This window comes from Vicia villosa, unplaced genomic scaffold (genome assembly GCF_029867415.1).
Source record: "Vicia villosa cultivar HV-30 ecotype Madison, WI unplaced genomic scaffold, Vvil1.0 ctg.003032F_1_1, whole genome shotgun sequence".
NCBI classification, from domain to species: Eukaryota; Viridiplantae; Streptophyta; class Magnoliopsida; order Fabales; family Fabaceae; genus Vicia; species Vicia villosa.
The window spans coordinates 84,691-93,397 of record NW_026706096.1 but is presented as its reverse complement, the minus strand read 5'-3'; the positions used below and the strand labels follow the sequence as shown (position 1 = coordinate 93,397).

At 31.6% G+C, this 8,707-nt stretch overlaps 1 long non-coding RNA gene across 1 annotated transcript; it reads right to left on the bottom strand.

The window, feature by feature from the left end:
- Window positions 1–5,590: 5,590 nt before the first annotated feature.
- LOC131640288 (uncharacterized) lies at window positions 5,591–7,847 on the bottom strand. Its single transcript, XR_009295218.1, has 3 exons — window positions 7,716–7,847; window positions 7,487–7,630; window positions 5,591–5,915 (listed from the first exon to the last, which is right to left on the bottom strand). It is a non-coding gene; the product is annotated as an uncharacterized LOC131640288 (long non-coding RNA).
- Between the last annotated feature and the right edge of the window lie 860 nt (window positions 7,848–8,707).

Sequence of the window (8,707 nt, the reverse complement as noted above, 5' to 3'; positions counted from 1 at the left end):
TGATTATGAAGAGACATACGCTCCTGTAGCACGTCTCGAAGCTATTCGTCTCTTACTTGCTTATGCTTGTTCTAAAGACTTCAAACTATTCCAAATGGATGTTAAGAGTGCCTTTCTAAATGGCCATATAAATGAAGAAGTCTATGTTGCTCAGCCACCCGGCTTTGAGAATTACATGTATCCAACTCATGTCTATAAGCTGAAACATGCTCTATACGGTCTTAAACAAGCCCCTCGGGCTTGGTACGAACGTTTGAGCAAATTTCTTCTTAGTCAAGGGTACTCTAGGGGTAAAGTTGACACTACTCTCTTTATTAAAAGAAAAGATAAAGATATTCTCTTAGTCCAAATTTATGTAGATGATATTATATTTGGGTCGACTAATGCAAAACTTGTCAAAGACTTTTCTAAGCTTATGCAGAGTGAATTTGAGATGAGTCTCATGGGTGAGCTAAATTTCTTCCTTGGCCTACAAATCAAGCAACTCAGTCATGGAACGTTTGTGAATCAAACTAAATACTGTACGGAGCTGCTCAAAAGATTTGGAATGAGTGAAGCAAAGGAAATTGACACACCTATGGCAACAAATACTAATCTAGACAAAGATGAGAAAGGTAAAGAGGTTGACGTGAAATTATACCGAGGTATGATAGGTTCACTATTGTATCTTACTGCCTCAAGACCAGACATTATGTTTAGTGTGTGTATGTGTGCAAGATATCAATCTTGTCCAAAAGAATCTCACTTAAAAGCTGTCAAAAGAATTCTGCGATACTTACGTGGAACTACTACATATGGCCTATGGTATCCAAAGGGAAATGAGTGCCATTTGGTAGGATTCTCCGATTCAGATTTTGCTGGCTGCAAATCCGATAGAAAAAGCACCAGTGGAACATGTCATCTATTCTCAAATTCATTGATAAGTTGGCATAGCAAGAAACAAGTATCGGTTGCATTATCTACTGCTGAGGCAGAATATGTAGCTGCCGGAAGCTGCTGTGCACAAATATTATGGCTCAAGCAACAACTTCTTGACTTTGGTATTAAGCTTGATCGCATACCTATCATGTGCAACAATACAAGTGCCATAAACTTGAGTAAAAATCCTGTCTTACACTCACGTACCAAGCATATTAAAATAAGACATCACTTTCTACGAGATCATGTAGAGAAAGGAGACGTTACATTTGAACATGTAGAAAGCAAGAAGCAACTAGCTGACATCTTCACTAAACCTCTAGCAACGGAGCAATACTTCAACATTCGTAGGGAATTAGGGATACTCGATATCTCTAATTTGGGCTAATTACGTTTGTTCTCTCTTAATATTATTCCTTTACTTTATATATATATATATATATATATATATATATATATATATATATATATATATATATATATATATATATATATATATATATTTTTCTGCTAACATTTCTCTTAGCGCAAAGGTAGTTCATCATCACACCAGGCGTCATTCCACATTGACTAAAGGTTGCCACTAAAGTTGACACCTACATATTGAGAAAGCGGTAACGTAATTGTTGTTCACTTCCAAAAATCTTATTGATACTATAATATGCTATCAATTAACATGCTTATAGTGACTTCATGCATATATCTCTCTTGCTCATATATGTGTCTCATCTTTAATACACCTTTAAACATATTTGGCTCTCATGCTATCACCATCTACCTTTTATCTACTATACTATGAATGCTAGCATTTTATCTATGTTTCTCTCGTTACTCTTCTCTTCTACTCTCTTGGTCTCTCTTTTTGATGTTGTCAAAGGGGGAGATAGATGCTGAGTGTACGGGGGAGCCATGTTGAGAAATAGATGCTGAGTGTACGGGGGAGCTCTGTTGAGAGATAGATGCTGAGTTTGTTGAGCATTTGTCACTTACTACCAAAGCCTCGACTACTAGTTTGCCATCATCAAAAAGGGGGAGAATGTGAATACAAGATTACACTCAAAGATGTTTTTGATTCATGGCAAACTCAATAAGCATTCAAACAACAAAGCGGGAGCAGAAAACTCAAAGAAAAGCAAGCATTGATCACTCATGACAGAACAGGTTGATCTATTATGCATATAGGTCGACTCAACACAAGCAAAACAAGAAGAATGCTGAAAAGCAGCAGTTAGGTCGACCTACCATCAACCCAGGTCGACCTAAAATGGAGAAAAATCCATATACTTCTGCTAGGTCGACTCACAGATCATCTAGGTCGACCTAAATTGATGAAATTTACATATCAATCTGCTAGGTCGACCTACACATCAACTAGGTCGACCTAATCTGAGAAAATGTCCTCAGAATGCATCTGAAGAGGATTCTGGTCGACCTACTCCATTAACAGGTCGACCTAACTGGGAGCAAAATTCTGCAAGCTCTGCTAGGTCGACCTAAGCACTACAAGAGGTCGACCTAACTGATCAAGAAGTCAAAAATTCTGTTTCTCTCATCTCCAACTGTTAAGCTATCATATATATTGTCCAAGGTTCATTATTACAAGAAACACCAACGACTGAAAGATACACAAAGGCTTCTCATCTTCGTTCTTCGTCATCTCCAACGCAATTACACATAATCATTCTTGCGTTGAGGGTTAGTGATCGAGTTCGATAACGTCCATGGAACGGAATTGAAGATTCCTAGTGGGTGAAGATTTGTGGGGTTTTTGGTGAATAAAATCTGCGGGTTTTGTCCTCCAAGATAGGTGTTTCTTGGGGGTTTTTATCAAGAGGTTTCATCGAGGATCCGGCTGAGTGTGAAGATTGAAGAACAAGGGTTCGAGGGAATTGAAGACACTGCAGAAAAGGATCAAAGTGAAGCTCTTGGATAACCTTGATCTGACTAAAGATTAAGGGGGAAGAAGATTCAAAGGATCGACATAATTGGTTTATGGTTTATCGCTTTGTTATCTTCTTTGTATATACTACTTTCAACATTAATGAAAGATTACCCAATTTCAGTTTGGAATTGGGGGCAGACGTAGTCGTAGCGAGGACGATCGACGAACTGCCTAAACAAATATCGTGTTCTTGTCGCTTTTACTTTTTCATTTACGTTCTGTTCATATTTGGTTATAATAGCAAATTGATCAACGATTCGAGTGTTAAGATTGTGAATTAAGAACTTATATAAACATCACAATCCATCACATATTGAATCACCGTCAATTTGATCATTATCACCAAGTGTTTGTATATTTGTTTCTATCACTCTTACTGCATTGCAAACATTGTCCATCATACAAGAAGTTAATCTGATTTTCAATAAGAGCAACGCTTTGATTCTGCAACGTATACTCTTATCACTTACCTCAAGTTTTTGACTGGTTTTAAACACATATACAATCGTTTCGATAGTGGTTCGGAATAGACGCGAGTCGATTCAGAATCACTTCCGCTGAAAAGTCGTTTAACTCTGTAAAACTGTGAACGATCTATTCACCCCCCCTCTAGATCCTAAGGCCAGCGTCTAACAGAGCTTGTGATTTTAAGAAGGATCTTTTAATCCCTTACACATCACCATCAGATTTGTAATTGAGAGTCAAATATGTGAAGGGTATCCCCAATGCTTTGGCCAAGTCAACAATTTTAACTACCTTCCCAATTCCTGTATAGGCTTCCTTTATTATTTTAGAAAATCCCAAAATTGTCGAACTCTTCCAGAGTAGGTGCTAACTGGAAATTTGGAAGGTGAAACACCTGAGCGAAGGATCATAGAACTGAACAAAGACAGTGATGGCTTCTTCTTGGATATTGAATTTCAATAAATCTAGAATATCTCATAGAAATCAACAAATTTGTCCAAAGCTTTGGCTGGCATTTTTTCCTTAATTATTTTAAGCTTTTTTTTTTACATCGGGCAAGGCAACACTGATGCGGAGGATTTATTTCTTTTCTGAACTCATTTTCACGATACTCACTAAATTTTTTTATTCCTGTGGATAAGACATAAAAAATGCAAAAATAATGAATGGGTAATGTTCATGCAAGATGCAAATCTACTTAATATAAATGTAAAGAAGTCATGATGGCAACCCTAGCCACACGTCTTCTTGGTAATAATCATCGCCACATGCCAATTGATAATAATTCTAAATAAAACCCTAATTATACAAACTATATATATTAAAATAAATAATAATAATAATATAATACTAAACTAAACCATCATTATTAGTAATAATAATAATAATAAAAAATAATAATATAATATCTAACTAATAAAAATATTAAAATAATAATAAGTAGATAATTGTCATTTGATAATAATTTTAAATACGAATCCTAATTATTCAAACTCTATAATAATAATATAATAATATAATACTAAACTAAATCATTATTATTAATAATAATAATAATAATAATAATTATAAAAAATATCTAACTAATAAAAATATTAAAATAATAATAATAATAATAATAACAAGAATATAATATAATAACTAACTACCATAATTAATAATAATAAAATAATAATAATAATAATAATAATAATAATAATAATATATTCAACTAACACTATTATATCTTATTATCCTAATTCTCATTTTTTTTATACAAAAACAATTTTTAATTATCAAATAATAATAATAATAATAATAATAATAATAATAATAATAATAATAATAATAATAATAATAATAATAATAATACAAATTGTTTTAATTAACACTATTATATTCAACTAACATTATTATATCTTATAATCCTAATTCTCTTTTAATTATTTTTTTAATTATCCTCTTTTAATTATTCTATTTAATATTAAGATTATATTTTTTTACATTAACTTTGAATTACTTAGTTTTTCTAAAATATTATTTCCACATCTTATTTCCACATATCATTTTAATTTAATTATATAAAATATAAATATATTAAATTATTACAATAAAACATTTAATTTAATTATAAAACATAAATTTATTAAATTATTATAATAAAGTAGTTAAAAATTAATAGCTAATCAATAATAGTAATAAGAATAATTTCTCCAAAATATAGGATATTAATTTCCACATATCATTTTAATTTAATTATAAAATATAAATATATTAAATTATTATAATAAAATAGTGAAAAATGAAAACTATTAAAAAATATAAATATAATTAATTCTTCAAAGTAAAGGATATTAATTTCCACATATCATTTAATTTAATATATAAAATATAAACTAATTATAATTAATTTATGATTTGTTTGTAACATTTTTTAAAATGGAATTTTATAATGTTATATATTTTATGGTTTAATTTGTTTATTTTTGAAATTCAAAATAGATTCAATGACTATATTTTATTAATAACTATTTCTTTATACTTAGTATTTATTACAGATAAAATAAATCTTAAAAAATAATTACAATTTAATAAAATGTTATTTTATAGCAAAAATTGATTCAAAAATAAAAATAAAAATAAAAATATTGAATTCTTCAAAACAAATCATATTAGTTTCCACATATTGTTTTAATTTAATTATAAAATATAAATATATTAAATTATTATAATAAAGTAGTTAAAAAATTTAACTATTCAAAAGTATAAATATAATTATTTCTTCAAAGTAAAGGATATAATTACAAGTATTCAACAAAATATATTATAATTAATATTATTTGTTTCCTAAATATTTTATGTAACACCCCATACATAACTGACTAGTATATTATGCATGAAACGTTAAAATTGATATTGAGTACATACAAAAGCTAAGGATACAAGATGATCCATTTAGAATACAACATGAAATAATAATAATAATTACAAAACATGTGTCTTCAATGGATCTTGCACAGCGGAAAATGAGATCTGACGAGGTCTCTGAGCCATCACCACTTCCAAGTCTTCAGTCCAAACCTGCTACTGACCAAACACTACTAAACTGCACCTGAAAAAATATAAGTTGATTGGGGTGAGATTACTAAATCTCAGTGAGTCCTCCTATCCTATGGGTCCACTCGGTTCTATAGGGTACATGCATCAACAAACCGAATCCACCATTGATCCGGGGTTGTCCTCACATCCGGTACAAGTACGGAGAAAACACATGAATCGTCCACCATATGAGTCATCATATTACAAGTATACAAATAGTATAACAAACACGTATGCCAAGACCCATACCCGTGTATGGGGAATCCAGAAGTACGTTAATACCACTAGACTAGGTTACTAACACACCCTCGGTGGGTTCACCCATGCCTATTTGTCAAGAGACTTGCACAAGCACCCTGCAAGAATGGTTAAACGGGTTCGCACAAGCCTACATGGCTACGAGGTGACCTTGCCTAAGAGGCGACACCGTCCCATTTACCATTTATACGCACGTGGTGTTAACGGCAAGTGCAACACGCCGTCTCGATGCATGAGCCCATCCGGGTAGGAACATAATGATGTAGCCTACATGGCATCATTAGAGATGGTTTACCTGTTATGCGTAGGCTTACTTAGCCGCATAACGCCATCATACCGAGCACGCAAGTGTGTTAACGACAAGTGAGTAAAACCCCGTACGGAAACTCACGAGCACACTGCAACGGTAGTTCAGGTATGTGCCTCTAGGATCCATGATCAGGGCAGTCCCACGGATAATTCAAGGACCCACGGTCTGAATCGTAACCTAGTACCCGGTCTACTTCGATTCAAGCATACACACGCATAACAAGCGTTAATCCATACAATACAACCAAAGCCGATCGTTTAACCAAAACGACGGTGTCAACAGGATTTCATGCACATCACATAATTGCATATCATCTCAAACATGGATATCACATTCATAATAAGCATTAGATAATAAATGCCACACATAACATGAGAATTATTGGTCAAATGGTAAAGGCATAAGTTCTCATACTAATTCATTGATTCACCAAGTGGGGCTCCACTATTATTAAATCAAACATTCTGGTTTGGGGACCAATTTTATTAGAAAGTACACGTCGCTAGCTTTCCAACGATATAAAATTTGCGCAATTCCGATACCCGAGCCGAAAGTTACGAATTTCCGAAGTTTGCTGATTTTTCCCCCTGCGCCCAGGGTAACCGATTACCCAAACTCAGTAACCGATTACTGGCACTAAAAACAGTCCAAAATTGCATTTTTAACAGAGTAATCGGTTACCCAAAGACCCGTAACCGAATACCCTGTAGCAGAATCAATTTTCTGCGTTTTAAAAGCTCTAAACTAGTTCCAAACACCCTATAATTGATCCCTTACACTTGTATAAAAGTCCAAACGAAATTGTATCACACAAATGCAATTAGAAACATCAGCATGCAAAGATTAGAGCAAAGTAAACAGATTTAGCATCATATGAACACATTTAGGAACATCAATATACAAGTTTCATATAACATGTTTTATCATCACAAGTTCATGGATTATTCTCACAAAATCCCTAACCCCAATTATAACCCTAACATGCAAATTCCCCAAGCCACTATCTAAGGACTCACCTTGGATTTAATGGAGGTTAAGATCATGCTGTTTGCTGCCATTGAACTCCCACCATAGTCAAAGTTCCACTCCATCCTCATCAAACCCGTAATCACACTTTGACACACATACAGCATGGAGCTTCCAACTTCAAACTCGTTTTTCTCCACAAATAAACAAGCTATTAGAACAAAATAATATACCAAATCGAAGCTAATTCCGTGTAGAATCCAAATCTTCGAGAATCACCTGAATCAGAGTTGTGAGCAGAGAGTTATGGCACTTTTAGTGAAGGCTGTCCATGGAATACGAAAATGGGACTTGAGTTATGAGTTCTTCTTTTCTTCTTGGCTCTAATCTCTTTATTATCCAAAAGAAATGATTCTACAATAAGGACACATATTCCTTCATTCCAAACAAGTCTTTATGGCTCATGCATAATGTTAATTGTCTCAATTGCCCTCCAACTAAGTGAGATTTACCACTATGTCATTTGGTTAGGTTCTAACTAATCCACTAACTTCTTATGGTCACACTTGGTATATGTATATTACTACTCATCCAAATGGAACAAGACTAATGTATCCTTTAATTTATCATTTTACCAATTAATGATAATTACCGTTGTTGGAGAGTCGGGGTATTACATTTTATGTTTAGATTTATGATTTTTATTGTTACGTTTTTAAAGAAATAATTACACTTTAATAAATTTTTATTTTATAGAAAATATTTATTCAATAATAATAATAATTAATTCCTTAAAATAAAGGATATTAATTTCCACATTTTAATTTAATTATAAAATATCAATATATAAAATTATTATAATGAAGTAGTTAAAAATTATAACTATTCAAAAATATAAAGACAATTAGTTCTTCAAAGTAAAGGATATTAATTATAACTATTATAAAATATATACTTTAACTAATATTATTTGTTTTCTAAATATTTTATGTTTAGATTTATGATTTTTTTTGTTACGTTTTAAAATTGAATTTTACAATGTTATATATTTTATGGTTAAATTTTTTTATTTTTAAAATTTAAAATAGATTCAATGATTATATTTTATTAATAACTATTTCTCTATACATAATTATTTACTATAAATTTAAAAAAGTCATAAAAAATAATTACGCTTTATAGAAAATTATAATTCATAATAATTATTATTCTTATTGCAGTTACTAGACATTAAATAATTAACAATTATTATTATATTTCATAATGGTTAT